This window comes from Rousettus aegyptiacus, unplaced genomic scaffold, assembly GCF_014176215.1.
Source record: "Rousettus aegyptiacus isolate mRouAeg1 unplaced genomic scaffold, mRouAeg1.p scaffold_m13_p_11, whole genome shotgun sequence".
NCBI classification, from domain to species: domain Eukaryota; kingdom Metazoa; phylum Chordata; class Mammalia; order Chiroptera; family Pteropodidae; genus Rousettus; species Rousettus aegyptiacus.
In genome coordinates, this window is record NW_023416286.1 from 45,858,785 (window position 1) to 45,885,800 (window position 27,016).

The 27,016-nt window shown below is 40.9% G+C and overlaps 1 protein-coding gene across 1 annotated transcript in view; it reads left to right on the forward strand.

Annotated features, from left to right (window-relative positions):
- The first annotated feature begins 463 nt into the window (after positions 1-463).
- Positions 464-27,016, forward strand: part of CSGALNACT1 (chondroitin sulfate N-acetylgalactosaminyltransferase 1) — a 272,752-nt gene continuing 246,199 nt past the window's right edge. Inside the window, exon 1 of the mRNA XM_036228761.1 lies at positions 464-572. The gene's annotated coding sequence lies outside the window, so the exon portion shown is untranslated. The remainder of the gene's footprint in view (positions 573-27,016) is intronic.

Genomic DNA, 27,016 nt, shown 5'->3' on the forward strand with positions numbered 1-27,016 from the left:
AAAGGCAACGACTACAGAATTAATTCTCCAAGGTCCAAATTATAAAGTTTTTGTGAGTAAGTAGACCAATGGAGGGGAGGGCAGCCCAGTGAAGGCAAAGGAAACGAGGTGGTGGTGGGAGGGAGGGGCCTGGGGAACTCGGTCCTAAAAGAGGAAGGACCACACACTTATGAATAGACATCCGACCACTCCTCGCCGCTCAACTTTTCCTGATCTCAGTGATCAGGCACACGCAAAACTGCCCACCTGCAGGGAACCCCGTCAAAGAGGGGCTAGGCTTCCGCCGGGGCGCCCCTCTCTGACCCCGCAGAGGGACGCACTGCAGAGGGGCGCGCTGGGAAGCGGCCAAGCGCGACCCCCGCCGGGCGCCGCAGCCCCCACCCAGCGGCTGGCGCTGGGGCTCCGCCGCGGTTCAGCCCCCGCCGCCGCCGCTCCCCGCCCCCCGGGTCCCCGGAGGCTCGGAGGCTGCCGGAGCGGGAGGTGGAGCCGAGCCCGCGGCGGCCGCGCAGGAGGGAAAGTTCGGCCGCGCGAGAGCAGCAGGAGCCGGCCGGGCAGCCCGGGGGCGCCTCGGGGTGAGTGGGGACCCTTGCGGGCCGGCCGGGTGAGGCGCGCCGCGCGGGGGCGTCGGCGCGGCTTCCTTGCCCGCCCCAGCCCGCGACCTCGGGGCGGCGAGTGCAGCGGGGAGGATGGTGCGGCGCCCGGCCTCCCGGCGTCCTGCCTGCCGGGGCTGCTGGCAGCCCGCGGGGAGGGGGCTCGACGCCGCGGGGCTCGGGGGCGGCTCGGCCCCGGCGGGGCGCGGACGCGCGGGGACGCGGGGGAGCCTCCCAGGGAGGCTCCGGGGTCACTTTAGCTTCACCAACCTTTCTCGTAGCCTTTAGCCGTTTAATGACGTTCTCTTACACCCACTAAAAAGTAGCCTTGACACGTGCCCGCACGGCCACTTTGCTGGTACTGGTGTGTTATTTTTGCCGTGATGGAGAGGGTGGAGGGGGCGTGCCGAGGGTGGCGGGTGGGCAGCGCGCTCTCCTACCTTGGACCCGGGCCATGGTCGTCGCGACCGAGGATGCCCGGAGGAAGTGTTTTGTGTAGCCGGTGGAGAGAAGCTGTTAGAGGGCAAGCTCTGAGGGTACCGGGGTTTGAAGGGCGGGGAGGAGAAGGAAAGAAAGCTGTACAAAGGGAAAGCAAAGTTGTTGTTTCTGTGACACTTCCTGCACCTGCTCTACCGTCAATGATTTTGAAGTTATCTTTTCATCGATGAGCAAAGAAAAAGTGATGGGAGAGGAAGAGGTTTTAACAGCACCGTACATGCCGAAACAGTGAGCCTTGAGAAACACTAATAAATGATAGATGCTTATTTCGCAAACTCCACTTTTATTCTGATTTCAAAGCCTCGGAGTAGTTTTTATTTAAATGTCATTAGATGGGTCTGGATAATAAATAATTAACTGTTCTTTCATGTCTTATTACTAGAAATTTAAACACTACGATAATCATAACTTTCTTATATGAAGAATGTTAACAGAATTCAAGAAATCTGGTGGAATCTGGTGGAATTTCCACCAGATTTCTTGAATTCTGTTTACATTCTTCATAAGAAAGTCATGATTATCGTAGTGTTACTTGTGACAATGAGCATTAATAAGCCCTGTGCTGCCGTGGTTTCACGTTGCTTATTGGAAGGAGAAAAGTCTTTCAAACTTGGAAATAGAAGCATAGAGCTAAAATGTAAAGCCTTAGTCATTACCAGTGATCTGAACGCATGTGTAATCGGATATGGGGTAGTAGTAACATAGTGTTTGTACTCTAAATTATGTAGTATTGAGATGTTTAATTTTGTTCATCTTTGTGTTTCAAATCTCATATGTCTGTTTGCAAACTGTATTGATGGGATTCTAAGCGAAGTCTCAAACATTTGGACTCACCATTTATACTATGGTGAGGTGAGCATTTGCTTTGCCATCCCAGATACTTGGGTTCCAAGTGGCCTCTCCTATTTATTAACTGTATGACCATGGGCAAGTTACTTACCCTTTCTCAGCGCTAGTTTTCTACTTGGTAAAATGCTAATAATATTCCTCACCCTATAGAGATGTTAGGCAGAATGAAATAACTTATTCCAGTGCCTGGGGCACAATAAGTGCTTCATCAATGTTGTTTTTTGTATCTCTTTAGTTTTAGGGATTCCCAACTCTGGCACGTTTCAACATTTTAAAAAACATTTAAAAATCTTTCTTTCTAATCTTACTTTTCATTCGTTCATTAATTCATTCATTCGTTTAACAATTATTTGTTGAAGAACTTCAGATGGTACCCTCTACGGGCATTTGAAAATGAGGAGCTGACACTTTGAAGTTGGGCTGGGAAATACTTCAGATTTTTCCTGTTGGTAAGAATCCATCATAGGGTCATATGATGATGAATTGTACCTTCCAATCTTTATATTATTACAGCTCTGTCCTTAATGTAATGTTATTACATTGAAAAGAAATAACAGGATGCTGTGTGAGGGTGCTTATCTCTATTTACCCTGCCTCTCCATGGCTAGCACAGTGCCTGGCAAGGCATCAGGGCCTAATAAATATTTGTCGATTTGAAATACAGGATGTAATGGTCACATCCTTTTTTTTTTTAATATTCCTGATGAAGGGGCCTTGGGATTCTAAATGATAGTCCTACTATATTTTAGAGGTTATTAAAGAAGCAAAGCTCAGGTAGACTTTATTACCTATTGATTTTGCCCTTGTGATAAAGCAGTCTTATAAAACACATAAAGCCAAGTTGGAGTGGCGGCTTCACCACTAGAGGCCTCCTCTGCCTCGTGTATCACCCTAGGCTGGCATTTATTGCCATTATTCTGTCCTTTAAGGTAGCAAAGGAATTTAACTTCCTAGGTTCTCGACATGGAATACTTTATTAGAAAAGAGCAACCTTGTGTGAAAAGCATTACCAAAGGCCTAAAAATAAATGAAACTGGTCTTAAATGACAGATTCAGTACCATTTTGGAATAACTTCAGAGTTAAAGGCTTAAAGGAGCTTGAAGAATGGGCTTTTTACTTTGTACATCTTTATATTCAAATATGTGATTAAAAAAAAACCTTCTATAATCAAATATATTATTTTGGTTTAGTATTTTAAAGTTTTTTTTTTTTGGTATGTCTTTGATAGAGCTTATTTTTATCTTTTAAAATGGCATTATTTCCTAGATAAGCACTTGCAGCACTAACAACAACACAAGTTTTGTTATAGATAAAAAGGAATTTTATCTGGTCAGTGGAAGCTCCTGGTGTCTATTTTTTAAAAGGGGGCCACATTAAACTCCATCTTTTAAAATTATGTTTTATTATCTTCCAAGATGTATCATCGAAAGGTATGTTTCTTCTGTGAGTTTTTGAAAAGAGCTCTTATTTCTAAATCCTAATTTGAACGAAATTAGTCAGGCTTGAGACTACTGGACAATTTTAAGGTGTGGATGATTTTATTTGTCGGATATAACTTGCTGTTTGGTGTGAAAAAAACTGACAATGTATGCAAGCAAGCATTGTTACTGAAATATCGCCATATTGTTTGCTAATGAATAAGAGAATGCTGTATTTTTAGGTTTTCAGTGAAATTTAATTACAATGTTGGACTAAACACCATTAATCTCTAAAGTAAAATCAGTAACAGTTAGAGAAGAGTTCAGTGCATTGCAGGCCCTAAATCTTACCAAGGAGTTTCTTCTCTTGGCCGAATGCAATTCTGAATTTCACATGGTGGGATTTTAAAACAAGGTAATCTGATTTTTTGCTGTTTTTCTATCCAGGTCTAGATTGGTACTCTTTAGGAAACCGGGTAAGAGGAATAACTTTTGTGTGAAAGTCGAAGATAATTTTCATTATCATTTTCCTCTGATTAAACTAACTTTTTTCTTGATTATTTTTAGGATTCTGAGCATATTAAAAATCACACAGATCCCATTTTCACAAAGTAATGTTTCTCTAGAACCGGGAGAGTGTGGCTTTCACCCTCAACCCAGCTGGTGAGGGCCACGGCATCGCCCTGCTTCTCTTCTTTCTTCCAGAATGAAGCTGAGTCTAAGCCAAGATGCTACATATAAAGCTGTATGCAGAACGAGGCATTTTAGTTTGGACAAGAGCCCTTGTCCAAGCTGACCAAGATTATGGATGCCTTAGGTGGGAGGAAATGAATGAGTCTTTATACATAGGAGTCATTTTTAGGAACTCGTACTTGGGAGGTGCCTCCTGGACTGACTTCGAGAATTTGCAGTAGAATGTTTTGAACCTATTACTTAGTGAAATGTGCCTTAGATGCACAGATCATTTTTGTTGTTTTTAGACAATAAAAAACACAATGTTTGGTTATCCTGGGGTCATAGCTGATATTTTTGTTTCATTTTCACACCCAGGAACATTTGAGATGATAGAGGAAAGGGAAGCAGGAAACAGGGAATGAGGTAACATGGGAACTGTCTATTTATACTAAACATCAGGGCCTGCCTATTTTCAGGTTCCCAAGGCACTTGGGTATACACTGTGGGGCTTAATAGTTGTTCACTGGTGATTTTGGGGTGTACTTACCTACTCTGTTAATGAAATTACAGTTATGTGCTACATAACAACCATGTGATCAATGATAGACCAAATATATTATGGTGATCCCATAAATTATAATGGAACTGAAAAATTACTTTCACCACCTAGTGCTATCATAGCCACTATAACATCCTAGTGCTACACATTACTCACATGTTTGTGGTAGTGCTGCTGTAAACAAACCTACTATGCTGCCATATAAAAGTACAGCACATACAATCACAGCACATACAAGTATAATCACAGCAGTAGGCTATACCATCTAGGTTTGTGTAAATGCACTCTATGAAATCGCCAAATGTTGCATTTCTCAGACCATATCCCCGTTAAGTGGTGCATGATGGTATTAAAATGGTGGTCTTCAGCTTAGGTCCTGGGTACTCTCAAAAATGACTTTCTACTTCTGTTTCCCATTCATTAGAAACTTGCTAAAGATAATGTATCAGTTAGCAAATGTAAACAGGACTGCTGTTAGCCCACCAAGTGCCCCTTTGTGGTGGGCCACTCCGTGTCAGGGTGCATGGCATAAACAGAGAGTGGACTGAGCTTTAGCCCCACTCACCTCCTGCTGGGCATTCGCATGTGGCACAATCTGCACAACTGTGTAAGATGCCCTTGTCTACAAGTGATTAGAACAGTGCTTGGCACATAGTAAATGAGGAATATGTCACTCCAGTTATTACTGTTATCATCATCATTATGATTATTAATGGGATTCCTTTTGGGATAGATCTTTCTAGTAATCCCAGTAATTTAGAACAGAGGATTTAGGGGAATTTGGTGCTTATTATAATGTTTTCAAAAGCAAGTGATTCCTTTTGGGTTCCTTGTTGCGCTTCCATGACAGTTCTTATCTTGACGTGTGAAAATGGCTAACACCTACGGAGCACTTAACCACCTGGCAGCTTCTGCTAAGTGTGGGCCATGAGTTATTCATTTAATCTGTACATCCAATTTAAGAAGCAGCACGGTTATTATCTGCATTTTACCGATGAGAAAACCAGCATTTAGGGAGATGAGTTGCTTGCCCAAGGTCAGCTCATAAGTGGTGGACCTGGGCCTTGAGTCCATGTCTGCCTGAATCCAGTACTCAAGCTCAAAATGTTTGTGCTGTTTTTTTCCAGCATACTCATTGTATTGGCAGCCTAGAAAATGTTGTAGAGTTCTGAGGATTAACAAAATGTGAAAATACTGATTTTCCTTAGATTATTGTATTTGTATCCATTTCTGGACATGATGGAGCAAGAGAACAAATGAATTTTATTAGTGGGTCTGCTTCAGCACTTTTTATTTATAGATTTTCATATATAGCTTTTTCTAGTAGCTCAAAATATAATGTAGTACAACTTATTTCTGTACAACGTTTAACTTCTTATCAAAGTACTTTGCAGGCATGGTGTAAATAGAATATATAAATAAAATCGAGTGTTTGGTTTGCAGAATTTTAAGGCGTGAAGGTTGGAGTCAACCATCCATGCATTCATTCAACAAATATTTATTATTTACTTCTCATATTAAGGTACTCTGCTAGACACTACAGAGGTTACAAAGATGGGGAAGACTGCAGTAGACGGGAAAGCATTTGGGTCTTTGGAGCTGGGCAGTCCTAGGGTTTGAATCCCACCTCTACCACTTATTGACTGGGGGTCCTGGTCCCATCATTGAACATCTTGAGGCTTAGTTGCCTTGTGCGCATAATGGAAATAATAATACCTTATGGGCTATTGTAAGAATTAAATGTATAGAGAAAGCGCCAAGTCACCAGAGATAGGAGGTACTAACCCTCCTCTTCCTTCTTATCTGTCTCTTCTCACCTGTCCCTGTCCCTGTCCCTCTTCTCCTCCTCCCCCACACACTTACGGAGGTTGTAGAGATAAAGATATCTAAAATCCAAGGTAGACTGTGATGAATTCATTTAAAATGTTACTTTCTAGTTCTCCCTGTTGCCTGTGACAGACTAGGCAGTGGTGTTGGGTGTGGTGTGTGAGCTGGTGCTAGGGTAGGGTTCCTGTCACACTGAATTGTTGGCCAGAAGAGGAATTCCAGGAGGCAATGGCATCTTGGAGCTCAGGACAGGTACCTGTGGTGTAGAATAAGGTTTAGGTCCAGGAGGTGAGGGAGAGGCTATCAGGGGAAGCAGCTAAGAACTCAGGTCTCCTGGAAATAGGAACAAGCCAGAAACGAAGTTTGAGGGGGGCCGAATGGAAAGGGTTTGGGATCTAGATGGAGAGGAAGTCAAAAGTATGAGCAACTTGTTCTTGAGGGGCATGAGGCTCAGTTGTGCAGCTATAGGTTGGGCGGGTGCTCCTGAAGAGCTAGAAAGAGGTCAGCAGCCCTCCGGCATCCTCTAGTTGGTGCATTTCCTGTTATATACATTTAGCTCCGTGGTCTTCGGCTGCAGGGTTTTTCCATAAGTAGTGCATCCTCTCTCAGCAGGAGCTAAGTCAAAATTATTAGTTGTCAGTTCCCACTCTAGATCTTCAAGAGGTAGCTGGTATCAGGAAAATACGCCTTAAAATTTTTTTTTTTTTCCCAGTCGGAGGTTTGTTAAATACACCCATGTATGTTTCACAGTGAGGCAAGGAGCCAGGTCCGTGGGGCCCCTGCATAGGGTCCTGCTGGCTTTTCTGTAGAATGGGCTGGGTTGTGAGACCAGAGAATGTTTTTAGAGAGATGTGCCTAGTGGTTTCATGATAATAAGCTGCTTTGTTTGGTGTCCAGGGTAGATGCTGTGGGTGGTAGGAGGGAATACGAATTTTTACAAAATCATTACAGTTCAGGATCGGCTACCTCAGCCAGAGAGCAGGAGATCTTGACTCATTATTTATTATGTGTTGGCACATAAGTATAAACCGGCCCTTCTGTGAATAAGCAAATAGAACCTGCCCAGGTGCAAGAGAAGCTTGATTCAGAGTTTTTAAAAAAATACAAAAAATTTAAAAACAGCATCGAATTGGGAATAGTTTAAAGTAAGTTACTGTAATTTTCAAAAGCCTGTTTTATAGAATTAATAGTGTGTTAAAATGAAACGAACAAACAAACTTTAAGAAAACAACACAAGGATAGCTTTGTAGAAAGAGGACTAGCTCTTGAAATGAAATCCAAGTTAGTTCATATGGTTCTTGGAGGATTAGTGGTATAAATGTGTGCCGAACACACATTTAATAAGTGAGAAAATAGGGGAAATGAACTGAATGAGGAAACAGCTCCTTGCTAGTGAGCTTGGGAGTTAAAGTCAGTTATCCCAGGTTTATGATTCCATTCTTTCTTAGCTGTGATCTTGGGCAAGTTATTTAATTCTTGAGATCCCAGTTTTCTCATCTGTAAAATGAGGGTAATAGGGCCTCTCTTACTGACTAGTTCGTTGATGGATATAGATAAGATACCTAAACTACTTAGCACATGGTCAATACTTGAGACATATCCAGCTGTACTTATGACAGAGGTGCACAGGAAGAAAGTCTAAAAGAGAAAACAAGGACCCAGTTTGGAAGACTAGGAGGAACATTCTACATTGTTTGCCCTGGATTTTGAATCTTCTAATTCTACTCTTGGATAGTTTTTAATGTCTTAAATTCTAGATGATTATAATCAAATGTGTCTTATTACCCACTGTGTACATGTCACTATGATAAGATCCTTAGATATGGAAATTAATCCCAGAAAACCACCCTTGGTATCTTTATGTAGTTTACACTCTTGGATTGAGGGGATAGAGACGGCGAGTGAGACCTGCAGTTAGAGAATGAATTCTTAATGTCCCTCGGCTACTTTAACTAGATGGCGAAAGGATGGTAGCTGTCCTTTTCTTATTTCTCATCTACTGTATATGCAACTGGGTAGGAAATAAACACTTCTTCTTGGGCCTCCATAGACCGAAGTAACTCAAAATACCCAGAGTACCTTTGGATATCTTATTTGCATAGAAATAAGATTTATTTAAGTACATCTGTGGCTACATAATGTGTTTTGAGCGGACATTTCTTTGGATGTACCTATGACTTGCAAGCTCTGGCTTCTAACTAAAGCATGTTCTTTGGTGGGGGAGGTTCCTTTCGTTTTTTCACTAACTTATGGCCCTTAGATTTCTGGGACAAAGCGATTTCTGGGCCTGAATAACAGGAGAGAGCCAACTTTGAAGATGTTTTTAAAAATCTCTCCTCTGGATGGAGGTGTGGACAAGTTGATACAGTCGGTGATTAGGTTGGTGGAGAAGGATTCCAGAGCTGACTCACTCTGTGACCATGAACAAGTTCTTAATCTCCAAAGGAGGAATTTAATTATTTAGACACAGAGGCCATTTGAATGCAAAATGATGAAATTTATGGACTGCGAATGGATTCATCAATCCAAGTGGTGGCTGAAGCCAAAATCTGAGTGTAGAACTAGTTACTTTATTGGACCCACTTCAACATCTTAGGTCTTGGGTTGTCTCAAAAATGTTTTTCTTTGTAGAGAGTGTATTATTCACTTAAGTAATTTAAAAAACCTGAGGATGTATTCTATGAATATCCTTGGGTATACAAGAGAATTTATCCAGCTTTACTGGAATTTCCTTTTGTCTCCCACTGAGAATGAGTCCAAACCAGTACCAGTACTGATATTGATTAGTGTGGATGACAGAGGCCATGAGAGAACCCCTTAGACCTTTTATGCAAGGAAGGTGTCCTCATGTTTGTATTCTGATGGAACTGTGGGAAGAAATGCAGGAACTGTAGGTTTTTTGGTCCTCTGTAGAACGTCTGGTTGCTTGAAAGCATGAGGAAGTGTTTGTTCCACTTTGTGGAGATGGTTAGGCCTAGGGTAAAGACATACAGGAGGCACCAACTTCTATGGACTCCTTTTCTAGTCTCCATTAATGACCATTTGATTATTTGGGGGGCAAATTGTCATGCCAGTGTGAAGTGGACAGGTATTACTGCTGCTCCTTATCATTTAGGAATGAGGGTCAGAGAATGAATGGAGAAGATTTGAATAAAGCAGGCCATGTTCACTTATTTTATTTATACAAATTAGAAATCTTTGAAATGGCACTTGAGTCCTGGAGGATTTGTAGACCTAATATAAAAGTCTTGATAATGACTTGTTGGAGTTAGAAGTAATGAGAGGACCATTAGTTACATCAACAAAGATACATCAACAAAGATAATATCTCTATGATCACTTGGTCTAGCCTTAGTACTTTGCAGAAGTAATAGTATGTTTGAGATTATTGGATTATCTTCATATTTTCAAATGAGCAGAAAGCCCAGAGAGGGGAAATGACTTAATAAAGATGGCCCAGATACTTAGTGGAATGACATTGTTAGGAATGGAACCTAAGTCCCTTGTGTTTCATGATGCTCTTGATGGGTCTTGCAACATAGTAAGGTACCATAGCCACTGTCAGGCTATTTTAGGGTCCCCTACAACAATGCCACCTATACAACTGCCTGCTCTCAGAATCTGTTCAGAATGTGGTTGTAGAGCTTCTACCATGTGCCCGGCACTGTGCTCAGTGCCAGAGATATATAGATGAAAGGACAGGAGTTTCTGACCTCAAGGAGCTCCCAGTAGGGTGAAATACAAAGTAGGGAATATATTATCAAGTTATGGCTTAATGACACATGGAACATCTTCCCTGGGGACGGTAAACTTTCAGAACCTACTTCAAGGCCACATCCAGCTAGCGACCTAAAATCCGAAATACTTTGTTCTCTGCACTTCAAATTCATAATCTTTCTGGAAACACTTGGTAAGAGTAGTTCTGGAGGAGTTTGGTTAGTTAGGGACACAAGTCAAAAATGGGATTGTTTGTGCCTAATGAGAGATAAAATCCACATCTTCTCTGGGTATCATTGGATATGGGTATCATTGTGGCTAAGTCATGGGTTGAATAATTAGTTTTTCAGTGAAAATGAGGCCTTTTTTCTCCTGGGGATACAGAAATGATAGAAAGTTAGGAAGAAATCTACTACGTGCTAAGCACTATTTGAAACACTTTGTGGAATTTTAAAAAAGAAACCCATATGGCAATACTTGAAGAACTGAGATTCAGACGGATGAAATACCTTAGCTGGGTCGGATGACTATGACAGTCAGAACCAACATTTGAACATAGGTCTGTTTGCCCATTAAAGTAGTGGGCATCATAGTTGCTTTTATGTCAGACTTGGACAAGACTGTGGACTCTTGGAGCGTAGAGACTCTAGATTACACAGGTTTTGATGTTTTCCAAGGAGTGTAGCACAGTGTGTGAGCACAGGATGTTCTCAGTAAATATGTGTGGAGTGAACAAATGCAGCAACTTAATAGTCACTAGGATTAGTAAGAAACTGTCCACAAACATGCAAATTGCCTTGTAGGAGCCTTATATTTGAGTGTCAGGCTGACCTTGGAGAAACTAAATAGATTACCTACCTTTATAAATTTCTTTTACTATGATTTGCAGTTCATAAACTTGCCTGTTTTTGACTGTATTCCTAGGTACTGTCTTCTTATTTGTGTTTTCTTTAAAGCTACCTATAAACAAATATAGTCATAATTTTGTGGCAGGGTGGGTGGATTTAATCGAGTCAGGAAGGCCTCCAACACATTAAGTGTTCTTGAAGGTAATAAAAAGGAGGACTAATTATCTAACTGAAATGATTGTAAGAGAGATGTTGGACATCTTGACTCACTGAGATTTTGACAGCAGCAAAAATGGTTAAGAAAAGACAGCCTTGAGAAACAGCAAAGGTGATTTATTTGAACCCAGTTATTTCGTTAAATCAATGGTGTGGGTGTATCTATATCTACTGAGCAAGAGAATGGGACTAAATACTGTGTGGAATGTCTGGTTGGAGTGGTAATTTAAAAGTACATGGCTGGTGTTCATAGTTGGAGTCTTGTTTTTACATTTAATGACTATACCTTTCCTGTAGCCATCTGTCTCTCTCTTTAATAAGCAATATTCCTTATCAGGTTTGATTTGTGTACATTGATTACACCATTATACTTGTTAAATATTAAAGCATTTTCCCCCCTTGTGTGAAGTCTAATTAGGCAAAGTGTTCAGTGCACACCTGGCATTATCATTCAGAATAATAGCCTGGTCATTACCAATGACATACCTCAGCTTCCTAGATCATTTGTCTTTTTTATCCCTCTTGTATCAGAGTCCAGTGTACCAAATACAGTACGTGGAAGTTTGATGAAGGGTTCAGGATTGTTGGGCTATTAAGAAGGGTCCTGCTACAAAGATTTTGAAACTTTTTAAAAATGCATGCAGAAATTCATTATTTATAGTTTACATTTTTTTTTTCATGAATCAGGGTTCTGAGCAGATATATCTGATAAAATTAATTTTACTAAATTAAAGAATCTTAAAATAGCTTTACAGGATAAAAATATAAGTTACAATGATGCTTGGAAGATGAGAAAACCAATCAGTAATGTTACTGATAAAGAGAATAATTTTAGATCTCAAACCATTATCACATGAAAGTCCATGTGGTATTCCATTCTTACTCCTTCAACTTATTTCTTCTGTGCAGTCTAATTCAAAAATTTATTTGCATCATTGATTTAATAGCAAGCACTTTGTTAGTACAGGGGCAAAAATAAGATTACGAATCACTCAGTATCTTTGATAAGTTATCTGGCATCATTGAGATAATCACCGTAATGAATGTTGTCTTTTTCTGCAGTGTTCACAGTACTTCCTCATTTATTATTTACATTTCTAAAAAAATCTGCTGTCTGCTATGAGCATGCATACACACACAGGCATACGCATGCTCACATACTGATTGGCATGAACCAGATTAGGCATAGGCTCAATTTATTGCTTATTATTCTCAGCTTTTAAGCCATAAGTTTCATGTAATACACGGTTATCAGTACAATAGGTTTTTCCCTCTCAGTGGTCCCAGCAGCTCATGTTGGGGTTTTTGAAAGTGCCTTTGTCCCTTCACAATTGCAAATAGCAATAGCATTGTTTTCCATTTGTGCATTATGGAAAGTAGTCTATCTCCTTAGAGTGAGAATTTGTTTTGAGTTGTTTTTTAATGTGGTCAAATCAAAAGGAGATTTGGCTCTGAATTAAAACAAAGCTATAAAGATCAAAGAATGGAAGGGAATTAATAGATCATCTGGTCTAATTTTTCTCTTCCCCAAAAGGGGAAGTTGAAGTTCAGAGAGCCAAGTGGCTCAGCCAGGTTCATATGGGTGTTAGCGGCAGAAATGGAACTGGAGCCCCTGCTCGTTCACTGCATAATTTCTTCGGGACAGCGGGGACCTGTGGCAGATGATGGTGTTTGGACCAATTCCCAATCCTAGGCCCTTCACAGGTATAGCGGACCTTGGCCTGGGAAAGTTAGAAAGCTTTTGAAGGAAAAGTTGCTCCTGAAGATGAAGTCGGTATAATCTGAATCTATCTAGGGTTACAGAAGAATTTACATTTTATATTTGCTGATTGTTATATTGCTGGAAATTGAGAACTCAAATCCAATGCCTGCCTTTGAGAATCCTGAGTTCAGTAGGAAGTCAGGCAGGATAGCCAATAGCTGTCCTAGGATTACCCAAGGGAAGGTTAGCAGCTGATGAGCCAGAGCAGATTCAGATGGAGGATCAGGTCCTCTATTTCAAAGGCCCAGAGTCTGGCTTTTTTTTCAGCCTACTGTGGTCATCATCAGGCCCTGAGTAAGTCATCTAATAAATATGCCTCAAGGTCGAGGAGGACCCAAAAGGCACAGGGGTTGGTTTACTTTGACAAATAACTGTCATGGTTGTTAATAACAAGCATAGTGGTTAAGCACATGGGATTTGAAGCCTAACATTTGGGTGAGACTAGATGTCATGTACTAGCTGTGGAATTAGGCAAGTTACTTTACTGCTCTGAGTAAAATGGGAAAAATAGCAGACTTATGTATTGTACTCACTATGTGATAGCTGCTGTCTCAGCGCTTTAGGAATATTAACTCATTTCATCCTCACAACAACCCTATAAGGTAGGAACTATATTATTTCCACTTTACAGGTGGAGAAACTGAGGTCCAGAGAGGCTTAATGTATTGCTTAAGGTTACACAGCTATTAAGGGTTAGAGCCTGGATTTGAATCTTGTCAGTCTGTTTCTCTTTATCACCTCCTCATACTGCCTTTCAGTAGGATTAGATTATTGTGAGGATAGAGTGGGATAAGCACACAAGAAATATTACCTATCGTCGCTGATGAAAATAGAGCTAACAAGAGCCTTAATACCAACAATAAAATCTACATGATCAGCAGCTTCTTTTCCCATAGACAAGCGCCATAGAAGCCAGATCCTAATCAGAAAGTTGTTGAGTTCATGAGCTATTTCTCAGTGCGGTCTTTTCACATTGTTTTGCTATGGAATTTAGATATTATCTTCTGTCTGTTCTTTTGTTTACTTTTAAATTCATAAGTTATGAATTAACATATGTATACGTAACGTGTGTGTACACTTTAACTTATGATAATAGAGTGAATAAGTATTCAGATTATCATTTAGAATATTCTCTTTGAAGCTCCTCACATGTGCTTACTGGTCACGTTTCCTTCCTTTCTTCCACCTGACCCCCATCCCAGGGGTAACCATTCTTCCTGATATTGTTAATGGTTTCCTTGCTTTTCTGTACAGTTTTAGCATAAATGTGCATTCCCACATAATTTATTGTTTTTGTGACAGGCTGTTGAATTGGAAAATTTGACTAACACCTCAAGAGGTACTAGGTAGTAGTTAATAAAATAAGTTATGAGAAAGACCAAAATGGGGATTTTCAAAGGAAATAGCTAAATGCCAAGGTTCACAGCTCTTGAAAATCCTCCTCATCCTGAGGGCATAAAAAGCATCGATGTAGGATTTGTAAAAGTATTTATTTGGAGAAGCCTCAGCTGTGAGTCTGTATCATCCCCTCTTCCGCAGGAAGTGTGAAGAGGGCCTGCTGCCCTCCCGCCCCAAGCCTGGAGACAGGCTGCCTAGAGAGCATGCTCTCTGTCCCTTTAAGCTGGGAGCATGGTGGGCTGCCTTTGACTCTGGAGAGATGTTTTGGTGGCCTTGCTGAGTGGAGAGCAGCTGGGATAGGGCTCCCTCCACTGCCAAGTTTGTTGGAGTGATTATATGTGCTTCCTAGGGACCAGATGTGGCCATGCAGGGATGGAGAGCCAGACTGGTACTGGTTGATCTCTGCCCAAGATGCACAGCCAGCAAAGGGCTTTAGAGTGAAATAAAGGGGTTGTATGGTGGTAGGGGAGTGATAAATAGGGGACTTGAATACATCACCCATATCACAAGGAGTTTGAGGGCAGCCCCTGGAAAACCCACAAGAGTACTCTTGAGAGACAGAGAGTTGGGTTTAAGTGTCTGCTGGTCCAGAGAGTGTGAAGCCACCTGTGCTAGTGAGGAGTAAGTTTGCTTGCATAGGAATGACAGAACAATGGTAATACAAAATAGAAGTTTATTTCTCTCTTACAAAGAATAAGTCAGGAAGTGGGCAATACAAAGATAGAGTGGTGGCTCCACACAGATCTCAGGAACAAGCTTCCAAGGTCAGGGCTCTGATGGCTTATGAATGTGGTTTTCTTGCTCATGGTTAGAGGGAGCTAAAGCTTCAGCCATCCGTCATTCAATGTTCCAGGCAGCAGGAGAAAGGAAAGGCAGAGGAAGGGTATGTTTCCTCATTTTTAAGGGTGCTTGCAGGATATTTTTGCACCTTATATTTTTGTTTGTATCTCATTAGTCAGAGTTTAGTCATGAGGTTATGCCCAGCTCTAAGAGAGGCTAGGAAATAGAACCTTGTTGCTGATAGCAATGGGCCTAGCTTAAAAATTGAATTCTTTTTGTAAAGAAGAAGAGGCTGATGGATATTGGGAGTAGTCAGCAGTCTTCATCACTCCATTTTTGTGGCAGTAGCAGTTAAAGTGATCTTCTTTCTCCATTTGTTCCAACTTTGGGGGCAGGGGGATAGTAACAGCAGCTAACAAGTGGGAGAGGAAGTGAGTAGAAAAGATAGAAACCCTTGATCCACCTATACTGCTCCTAGCTGGGCTTATGGAGTAGAGCAAGCAGTCTTTTTTGACCTTACTTAAAGGGTGGGTTAATATATTGACCTGAACATTCTATTTTTTGAATTACAACTGTGTTTTGTGACTTCAAGTAACTTTAGGACTTTCCGTTACCTACTCGTAGCAAGAGAATTATAGGACCTACTAAAGTTTCCCTCGAGGCTAACCAGGAGGAAAACATACACCCTGAATGAATGTACTTCCACTTGATAAGGTCTCTATTATACATAACCATCATGCTATTTTCACATCTAAAAATTAATAATCATCCTTTAAAATTCACCTAATTCCCGGGCCATGTTTAAATTTTCCTTGATTTTCTCAAAAAGTATATATTTTTTATTTTTTTGAATCTCACTTGTAGAAGGTCGGTGCATGTGTAGGCATATTCACATGTGTGGACACCATGTGTGGGTTAGCACTGGTATTCCTCTATCAGCAGAAGGTCCAGAACCTCTCAGAGCACAGGGTGCCCTTTGCATTGCCTAGGTTACCCTTCGTTTTAAATTCCGTCTTAGTAATATGCCTATAAACCATATGGGCATAAAACTTCATGTGTCACCCAGCTGCCGACTCCTGAATCAGATAGTTTGAGACAGCAGAGTTTAACTTGGTGGTTATCCTGGAAGGGGAATTGATTTATTCTTGCTAATGGAAAGTACAGGTCTTTGAAGGGGAAAATAATGGAATCTATTTTACGCTTAAATAGAATTTCCCGTTGACAACTGGTAGACCGTGGGCTTTGCGTGTGATCTTGTAATGTAACATACCTCAAGCAGCATGTTCTAAATTGATGAGAATGCTTTATAAAATGGTGTATTTAAAATATATGGGGAGGATTTTGTTTTTATTTAACCTGAATTTACTGGATACCTTCCATGTAAAGCACGTCTGGGTAAAATAAACCAAAAGAAATAGAAGGCAATGGGTTTTGTTAAGTTAATACAACCTATTATCCCCACTTCTGTCCAAATGTTCTACTGTTTATCAAATTATGTTATCATTCCTCAGAAATCCTCTTTCAGCACTCTACCATCCCCCAACGTGTCAGCATAAAGAGCTGGTTAAGCAGTGTCATTTAAAAATACAGGTACTCCACTTTTTAGTTATTTATATTTTATCCTCTTCATATTTCCACAACGAATTCAACATACCTTATGTTCTACTTTGAAAAAGAGTAAACCATCAGTGGCAACAAATTCAATATCATCAACATTGCAAAACAGATATGTTAGGAAATTATTCACATTCCAAACAAAATAACTACCAAACTTTCCTTAATAGGATGCAGTAATGCAAGATAATACAGATAGTAATTCATATAGCAAGGTACTGTATTTGGAAATGACATAATTTATAAAGAGCTACATATGTAATTTTTTTTGTGACTTGATCAATTGCCAAAGTAAGGTGTCTGAGAATACATCTCATGTTTAGTATGTATTGTAAACTCTTGAACCTTCATATTGTTTTCCTTGTTTAGTCTTTTATCATATGTTTGTTGAGCCCCTGCTGTGTGCCTGGCCATTGCGTTGGTGCCGGAGAAAAATCACACAACGGACAGCTGCTTGTTATTCTAATTTCAGGGTTGGGGAAATTTAATATCTAAGTGAAAGGTCAAGTACTAGGGAGTTATAATTTGTTTTTATGTTCTGGTTTTCAGAGATTGTCCTTGAGTACAGCAACTAATTTTAGCACATGTTTTATGGCAGCTGATAAGTAGAATTAACCACAATAGATCTTTATTGATCTTAAATTGGTGTATCTTGTTGTAGAAATAATGTTAAAAACTCTTTAAATTATGTATGTCAGGAAATTAAAGATGGTGTTTTTGAGTGCAGAATTTTTTTTAATTAATATCCGTCAAGACAGTAGGAGGAATCCAATTAACCATTCTGTTAGTTTATTTGAAAACATGCCATTTTTAGCACACTAATTTCTAGAAAAAGGGAGATGTGATTAAAGCTAGATTAATCCATATTGCAATATTACATAATTCTCTTAACTTGTAATATTTAGAATTGATTGTAAAAAAGTGTTTGGCAAATGACACTTCTTAAAGAAATGGTCTTATTTTCTGTGTACTGTTCATGCATCATGGCAATCAAACTCGAATGTATACACAACTGAAATGCCAATGATAGAGCTGCAGGGTGACCTGACAACTTGATGATTATTTGATTCAAAATTTTAATTATTTTCTAAATTATTAAGCATGATGACCGTTGCAAAGAGGTTCTTAGTATAAAATTATAGAGGATACTGACGAGTAAATATCTACCGTTGATCAAAAATTAAAGCCTAATCAAGAGCTTTTTTACAAAAAATTGTGATATTATATACATTGTGGTAAAATATACATAACATAAAATTTACCATCTTAACTATTTTTAAGGGTGTAGTTCTGTGGCATTACGTTCATTCACATTGTTATGCAACCATTGCCTCCATCCACCTCCAGAACTCCTTCAGATTCTTATGTTCAATACTAGTTATTTTGAGGCTCTGTGTTCCAGCTAGCCTGATGGAATTTCATCATGGAAAGGTGGCATCACAAGTTTCTCAGGTTTGTAAGATGATGTGTCACAAAACACTCATCCTTAGAGGGCTCATGATTCCCTTTGTTTAAGGGAGTCCTTCTACTTCTCCACACTCCCTAATCCCAGTGGGGAACCCAGTCAAGGTTAGTTGTCCCTGATGCTTCCATGACTTCTCCTATTCTTCCTCACAGAGGTATTTGTTCGAAGTCCTCAAAAGCTTTAGAATGTGTTCTGGAGGCGCAAAGAATGCAAGAGGCCAGGTTCTGGTTGTCCCAAGCATGGTGCGTGAGAGCTGATTTTAAGCTGTCTGGGAATCATGGTTCCTGGTTAGTGAGGAAGTTCTGGCCAGTGGCAGTTGGAGTCTAGTTTGTAATTTGATTAGAATGCTAGAACACAAGAATTATTACAGTGTATGACAAATACCAGTGACTTAAAGGGCGCACTGTTCCGGGAATACAGATGGAGGGGGGAGGATGAGCAGGGACCATTTGAACGCTCTGTGGACCTATGGGCTATCGCTCCTTCTCAGGGCTCCAGGCTACTCTAGCCACCCAATGAGCCTGGGAGGGACAGTTGCCAGGTGGACGCACGTCTGTGGCATTGCACATAAGGACAGACAGCAGTCGGCTCAGAGCAATGACCTATTTATTCCCTCCTGTGGATTCACCTTCTTTTGCTCATCAGCCTTCCCCTCCTCCCTTTTTGGATAAAGTCCATTCAGAATAGTGGTCCACTTAAACATTGTAATCCTGACCTCAGCATGCACATAATACAAGTTTAACAATACAGAGCATTTTTAGTTATCCAGTATAATCAGTTTCTCCATTAGCAACTTGACTGGAAGTCCTCCAGTATGCATATTCTCCTAGTGACTACATTTTAAACCTCTCCACAACCAGCCAGGAGCTGTGCTGGGTGCCACGTGTCACCTTTCCCAGTACTTGTTCTATCTCTGCCTTCATAAGCCTTTGTTTGGAGCATTCAGATATGGGAGTGGGTGATATTGAGTCTCAAGAAGGGAGTGTGATGACTTTTAATGTGATTTTGGCTTTGCATTTCTCAAGGAATGAGCTTTTTGCTTTCTTATAACCCAAGAAGATAAGAGCTGTGATTGTAGGTTGGGGATCTCTAAATGTTCTGTGGGCACCATCAAAAAGATTTGAAAGGATCTACCTAGAAAGTCTCCAGTCTGGTGGGCTCCACTGGCACCCCTAGCTTGAGATCTCTCTCCCTCTTTGCACGCAGGGGTTATGTCAGCACTGTGGCCCTGTTCATGTCCTTCTTTCTCCTGCTGAGAGCTCTCTGAGCTCCCTCCAGGGAGCAGAAGGTGTTGGGGAGATGAAAAATGAGTGTGTGCATTAATTTTCAAAAGATACTACTTTCCTTTCTTTCAACAATGGTGCATTTCAACTCACACTTTAATCTGCTCAGTCTCTGGTTTAACTGATTTTACTGTTATGGAAAAAATGAGAGGAAATTTGTGTTAATTGTCTTGGGAAAATATATTCAGCTTAAAAAAGTTAAAATTCTTCCTTTAGTAAACTCGTTTAGTAACATGACGTTTGTAAACTCATAGCTCCTTAGAAACCAGGCTGCTTGCCTGAAACAATTTCGGTTTAATTTTTTAAAACTATCTTCTTGAAAGGCTAGAGCTGAAGGTGAGTTAAGTTTCCTGGAGTTGAGGAAGGGGTTAATATTTTTTCCTCACAGTACAGTAATACACACCTAAACACATTCCAGAATTTTGGGGAGAGATTGTGAGAAAGTATTAAAACTGGAGAAATGAATTAACAAGCCACCTTTTTATGCAGCAGCAACGCGCCTCTTCATTGAATGAATAGCACTTTATTTCATAACTGCATAAATTGTGGGCCGAAATATAGAGGGAGCATGTGGCCTCTAAATTGGTGAGAGTGTGTGTGTGTGGAGGTGTGAGAGTGTGTGTGTGTGGAGGTGTGAGTGTGTGTGTGCTCAGATTAGAAAGTGTGTGTGTAAATAAGATGAAAAGTCTGACCTAAACTCACAGAACTCTGAAACAAAAGAATTTAGAATAAAACTCTGTTTTTGGCTCACACCAATGAGGTTAAGCAGTTCTTTGGGCTTCTCAAAAAGATTATTCTTACTATTGTGTTTGTAATTCCTGCTACACAAACAAAGAATGCTTGATGTTTTAGCCTTCATCCTTTTTATTTTTAGGACTGACTTCTAGATATGTTCATTTTTTCTAAATCAAATGACTAAAATATGACGGTAAAATTGAGACTACTTTTTTTGGAAATAATGTAGAAATTATAATAGTGACTCCTTTGTGCTAATCACTCTTGTTTTACGTAGACGGATTCCCTTACTCTTCATAACAACCCAATGAGATAGGTACTACCATTAGCTCCATTTTACAGATGAGGAGACTGAGGCACGGAGTGGCTGTATAGCTTACCCAGGGCATGCTTCTAGTAAGTGGATCTCAGGTTTAAGCCCTGGGGACTCTAGATTACTACTCAACACCGCTTCTCAGAGCATAACTACTGTCGCCCTTTGCTTCTGTTGTATTAATTAGGATAAAACCAGGAGGTGACAGCAAAAACAATAATTTCAGTGGCTTAAGGAAATATAAGTTTTATTTTCCCTTTCATAGAGTCTGAGGAGGGCATTCCAGGCGAGCAAGGCAGTTTTGCTGCGTGGAATCTTTCAGCGGACTCAGGTTCCCTGTGAGTCATTGCTCTATCATCTTTGGGGAAGAGCTGTCATCCTTAGCATGGAAGGTGGGTGGTGGCCATGCTCAGATTCTGCCTGCTGGAAAGGGGAAGAAAGTGTAGGGTGGCATGTCTTCTGTCCTGAGGCCTTCTAGGTGTGGTGTGCAGTAGTTTTGCTCATCTTCCATTGGAGATAGCTTACTTGCACCTACCTTGGTTGCGTGGTCACACCTACCTGCAAGGAAAGATGGGAAGTGTAATCTAGTTGTGGTGTTAGGACAGAAGGGAGAGCAGATTTTGATGGGCAGTCTTCACCAAGTGTATAAAAAGGAGAACATACTTATCTTGATAAAAATAATGTATCATCGTGATAAAAAACCTGGCAAGTAAAGAACATATTTAAAAAAGAGAAAAAAGTCACTCCTAATTCCACTGAAGCAGACTTTTTATTTTAAGTTGTCCATCATCCTCTTCTTCCAGTAAGCCATCTGATTTCTTTTTGGGAGGATTACACCTGTCCCCATAGGATAGAGTCTGGTGGGATTGAAATAGAGGTGCCTGACCTGCCCCGCCCCATCCATGGGGTGAGTGAGTGACCCAGGCTGGGTAAATAGAATATTCCTTCCCAGTGATTTGAGGAGAGCGACAAAGATTGAAAATGCTGGAGCTCATTTATCCCTGGTGGTGGCACCCTGGCTGGCATTCATGTATGAGGACATTCCTGAAGCTGCCACCTGGAATTCTTGAGCTGCCTTAGTTCTCACTTATTTATAAGCTTGGCTTCCCAGCTTTCAATCCACTGGGCTTTCAGTTTTGTAATAAAACCCCTTTTGTTCAAATTAGTTGGAATTGGTCCCTGTTGTTTGCCACCAAAAAATCTCTGCCAACATTTGATGTATTTTCCTTCTATTGTCTCTTAATATAATTTTGCATAGTTGATATTATGTTGTTCGTGCAATTTTATACCCATTCTAAAAATAAATATTTTTTTCCATTTCACAAAAGTAGCCATATAATATCAAGATTGCATCAATGTTCCATATTTATTAAAGTAGCTAACAATTTTTTGTCTTAAACATCTTTTTTATTATGCATTATTTTAGGACCATAGTGCTATTTCATTTATTAAAGGTCTTGAATATTGTTGCATTAAATTTTTTACTTGTCTTAAGTTTGTAACTACTTAGAATATCTTTTTAAGCCCAAATATGTGGAATTTATGCGCTTCCTAACATATAGGCTATCCAGGCAGAATTACCAGTACTTTGTTAGGAAATTCAAGGCCCCATGACTTTCCCTCGGTAATATGGCCACAGAGTCTTTGCAAAATTTCAGGTCTATCTTTGCATTGTTTTGGGCTCTATCTTATCATCTTATCTATCGATTGCCTTTCAGAGCCATGCATCATGCTCCCCAGTGTCTTGGGTCGCCAGCAGGTAGTGATTCTGATAACAATGCGTTTCAGAACTCACCCAGCTCTTTAACTGGTATGAAGTGTAGGCTGCGTTGACAAGATATTTGCCACAGATTAGTGTGTTAGAATTCTATACCCATCTGAAAATGGCCAGTTATCCACACTTGCAGAGGAGGATGCTGGGCTCATTTCTGATCTGATGTAGCTTATTGGGTAAGGACGAAATCAGGGTCAACTTAAACAGCGGCAGTTGTGGGTAGACGGAGACACAGGCGAAAGCAGGGTTGGAGTTTTTGTGTCAGACCACCCCATGAAACCCTATCAGAGGAAGCAGGGTCAGGAGCAGGCTGTGTTTCAAGCTCTCTGCTCACTCAGGGTGGGACTGCAGGGCTGTACGTTACTGACTGAAGAAGGGAATTTGGGGGTACCAAGTGCATATGGTGGTCTCTCCATTCCATCCAACCCCAATGTCAGCCCTGTTACCTCTGGAGAAGTCATGACACAAAGGCATGACACACAGAGCACATAGCGTGTTTGCATATGCAGCTCGTAAGGCTGTGAAACCTCGGACATCTGAGCAGAATAGACTTATATTCGTACCTTGGTTTGATCCCTGTACCTTCATTGTGATTTGTCAATCCTTATTTATTAGTTGAGAGTGTTGTGGTAGGCCACATCTAAAGATGGCCACATCCTAATCTCTGGAATCTGTGTGTATGTTACCTGACATAGCCAAAAGGGCTTTGCAGATGTGATTAGGATTAATGGCCTTGAGATAGGGAGGTTATTTTGGATTAACTGGGTGGGCTCAAAGTAATCACAAGTCTTAACAGAGTCAGAGAAGATGTGATGAAGAAAACAAAACCAGATGATGCATGTGAGAAAAACTCAACTAGACATTGCTGGCTTTGAAGGTGGCGGAAGGAGCTGCCACCAAAGAATAAAGGTGGCTTCTGGAAATTGGAAAAGGTAAAGGAATAGATTCTCCCCTGGAAGATTCTCCCCTGTGTTCTAGAAGGATTGCAGCCCTGCTGACACCTTGATTTAGATTCATTTTGGGTTTCTGACCTCCAGAACTGTAAGAGAATAAATTTATGGTGGTAATTAAACAGCGGCCACAGGAATGAACACGTGTGTTGTCCGATTGGTCTTGTTTCCTGGGTTAGGCCTTGCTCAGGTGATGGGAGACTGGTTAAGTCAGTAGGGAAATTTTATGCAGAAACCCTACTTCGTGGAGGGAACTTAGGCAAAAAATACACCAAAGAACTAGAAAATCGTGGCTCTAGAAATGGGATATTTGAAGCCTCCCCTCCTCAAAATAAATGGTAATATATTACTACTTCCATTGATAGAAAAAGTCTCCTACCCTTAAAAGATAGGTTCTTTGGTTAAAAGTAGAACTGTGGGTGAAAGCTCTATTTCAAACCACCTGTTTTTATTTTCATTTGAATTTGTTTACAGATCATAATACAGCCACTTGCATTTTCCAAAGTGTTTATAGAATTTTCTCATGCACAGTACCATTAAATGGTGAAGGTGTATCATTAAGCTTAATTATGAGCTTCTCAAAGGAGGCACTTTTTCCAAAAAGAAAGTCACATAGTGTGGGAGGAGCTAAAGATTGCCTCTGTACCTCTGAACTAGAAAACAAACCTGTCGACTTACCTTGCTCCCCCTGCCTTGTCTTCTCTTTTTATCCCAGCAGCATCTACTTGTTTGTGGTTAGTTTTATAAATTCCATTTTTTTTTTTTCACTCTTGCAAACCTGAGCACCAGCAGTCAGCTACTCTTGAGGTTTGAGATATACATATATTCTTTTTCAGAATAATACCACCGACTATTTGGATAGCATGAAAATAATGTAATGTTTTCACTAATATAATGCTAATGTATAGTGCTATGGTTAGATTTTTGTTTTTATTGGCACGTTTGTCTTTTATTAGCATGTTAAAATATTAAATATACACTCATGTGATATCGTTTTCAGTTTTTTAGTCTTATACCCAAAGTCCTCCCAAATATAAGAATTTGAACATAAGGGAAATAAGGATTCTGATGTCAAGTTTTTGGGTCTTCAGGTCAGAGCCCAGAATGCTGTGTCTCTTTAAAGAGGGAAGGGTTCCCAGGACTTCAGCCCTACAGTAACCTGAGTTAATTAGCATATGTAAACAGAGGAAGTTTGCTCTTAAGTGGAGACAATGAAAAGGGAAAATCTTTCTACAGACTTTGGAATCGACTCTCTACACTTTGTTCCCGGAGCAAAGTTTTGTGGCAGATCGTGACGGCCAGTGAAATTCAAATAGTCTAGTCGTTCTGAAAACACTTGTGAAATGGCTGCACCGTCCTTGTTCTGGTTTCCCCAGCAACGTTCTGATGATGACTTGGCTTCCCATGTTGAAGATCTTGTTACTTCAGAGAAAAGCTGGTCCCTGGGATGTTATTTCCCATAGCAGAAGAATTGGTGCTCTAATCATTCCCAGCACGGTGGGTTTGGTTAATCTGAGTCTGTTGGAGTGATGACTCTGCATTCGCTTGTTCAGCCGGGTTTCCGGATGCGCGAGGCCAGTGCTCCACCATGATCCTGGACTGCGGTGAACCTCCAAGGCTCCGAGGCCCGCTGCGGGGTGCCTGGCCAGATTGTATCTGGTGGCCCCATGCTCCTGTCTGTAACACTCTTCAGTAACACGGGCAGTAGGACAGAGGAGTGATGCGTAGGTGGGAGTCTTGTGGCCACACCTGCGTTTGTATCTCGGCGGTATCATTTATTTAACGATGACTTGACCTTGGGCACATTATTATCTTTGCTGGGTCTCAATTTTCTTATCTGTCAGTTGGGCGCACTACTAACATTTTAGAGTACCTGGATCAAATCCAAGAAATTATAGCGATTAGTATTATTTTAATTAGCCAAAGGCATCATAAGACACTGCAAACAGCTCATTCGTTGACTTATCTATATAAAAATATTGATTGAACCCCTCTCTGGACCAGACAGTATGCCGACTGTGTTCATGGGAGAGAGCGGTCAGCGGGGCAGGCAGCGCGGCCTCAGGGCCTGATTCCTTTTGCTGCCTTATTGGTTTTTATGTTATTTTCTTCATCTAATTAGAAAATAAATAAATAAACAAATAAATAAACAAGCAAAGACTTATTTTAAAACATTTGAAATGTAAGCATTTCAAGGTAAGCACTTAACCCAGAATAAGTCAGTCAGCTTTAAATCACAGAAAAAAAGAATTCAATACAAAATTTATTGTTTGCTTGAGCTGAAGACTTACCTGGTGTTGGTAGCAAGGATGTTAAGACACTCTACTATAGGAGCAACATTTTAGTTTTAAATCTTTACATTGGTTGCGCCTTTTATTTTTATAGCCAATTGTTTGCCTTTTGAAATTAATACTAAAGGATATATTTAATGATTCATAAGAATACTGACTTTATGTAAAAGAAACAGCCAAAGCCAAGTAGTAGGTAGTAATTTGCATATGTAGTCCAGGTCTGCAGATGTAAATGTGTTTTCAGTGTAATGCATATTTTCCAACTAAATGATATGGTGAGAAGACATGGCTGCCTTTTCAAATTTAACCTTTTAGGATGACAAGCTGAATTCTGTTGACTTGTTAATCCTATGTATTTTAGGTAAAATATTTTTATAGTTACTGATTTCATAGTGAACACAGTATTTTCCACACTTTTTGATCAGATCCCTGTATGTGTCAGGTGGGCTAGGCAGAGGCCGAGGAGTGGCTTGAGATCTTGGCTGGGGAAGGGCTTTTTGGGTGCACCTGGAGGACCGGTTTTCTAGTCTCCAGGGTGTTGTGTAGAGGACCAGGAGACCTCTGGAGAAAGGGTGCAAGACCAGGCATGGTGGCCCTGAGAGTCAGTGTCGCTGGTTAGTTTTGGAGGGGAAAGTGGGATTTATGCCCAGCACATTGCTCTATGTCTGGCCTGGCTTGAGTCCTGGGGGTCTAGTGGTGCTTTTTGAAACAAAGTGTGTGAACGCTAAACAGCATTTGGGGGGAGGCTGAGAGCACAGGGCAGTATTGTTTATGGCCTGCATGGAGTACGTGGGAGGATAAAGGGTGGTGCCCTCAGTTGCAACGATGGATGAGTCAGGGACTTGGAGCGGAAGAGGGAGAGACAGGCCAGGGAAGATGCAGCCTCAGCAGTAGGTTGTGGAAATTGCTGGTGACAGACGACTCACCGGTTGAGTCAAGAGGAAGACATGGCAGCTTTGAAGAAGAAACCTCCAAGTGGTTCATGGGTGCCAGCTTGGAATGGAGAACCCGATGGGGAATGTTTTAAGGTGACCAAGTTCCAGCAGGGAGGGAGAGGGCTGGCTGCACTAAAAGTTTGGTTATTGTTACCCCATAGTTACCGCCCAGGCCTCGTGTCATCTGCGAAAACAGTGCTGCCAGCCCTCTCGGTGTGTTTTCGTGGATGTCCTGGCCGTGCAGCTCTGACAGGAAATGAGCTTAGAGAGTCTCGAGGCCTTTGCACATGGCTGTCGTTACAGCCATAGCAGAGCCACCTTCAGTGCCCGCATTAGGCTCAGACTCCTCGTCAAAGCTTTTGTTCTGATGGTTTAAAACGTGCGACCAAAACCCTTCTTCCAGGAGCTGCTCTGCCGGAGCATTCTTGGGCATGAGCCAGTAGCACAAAGTCATTTAGAGAGGGACAGAAGAAAGTTTTTCCCGCTTTGGGCCCTGAGAACATATATTTAGGAATCTG